Genomic DNA, 335 nt, shown 5'->3' on the forward strand with positions numbered 1-335 from the left:
CCCCCCCTGCCACAAGCCCCCACAAGCCCCTAGGCTGCTGCAGCAGCCGGTAAGTGTGGGGCTTTTTTTTTCCTTAAAGGGCAGAAAGCTGAGGCAGGCGGGTCAGCCATGGGGGGGGCTGGTAGAAAGGGTGGGGTCAGGGGGCTCATGGCAAAGGCCTGCATGCAGTGGTGGGCAGCAGAGGTTGCCCCCACGCCTGGCAGCAGTCAGTGAGTAGGGGCTATTTTTTAAAGAGCCGGGAGCTGGGGTTGGGTAGGGCAGCCATGGGGGGGGTGCTGGGACAGCAGGGGGGTCGGAGGCACTCAGGGGGGCTGGGGGAGCGGGCAGGGGATGGG

This window comes from Gavialis gangeticus, unplaced genomic scaffold (assembly GCF_001723915.1).
Source record: "Gavialis gangeticus isolate Ggan-Ray unplaced genomic scaffold, GavGan_comp1, whole genome shotgun sequence".
In the NCBI taxonomy this organism is placed as follows: Eukaryota; Metazoa; Chordata; order Crocodylia; family Gavialidae; genus Gavialis; species Gavialis gangeticus.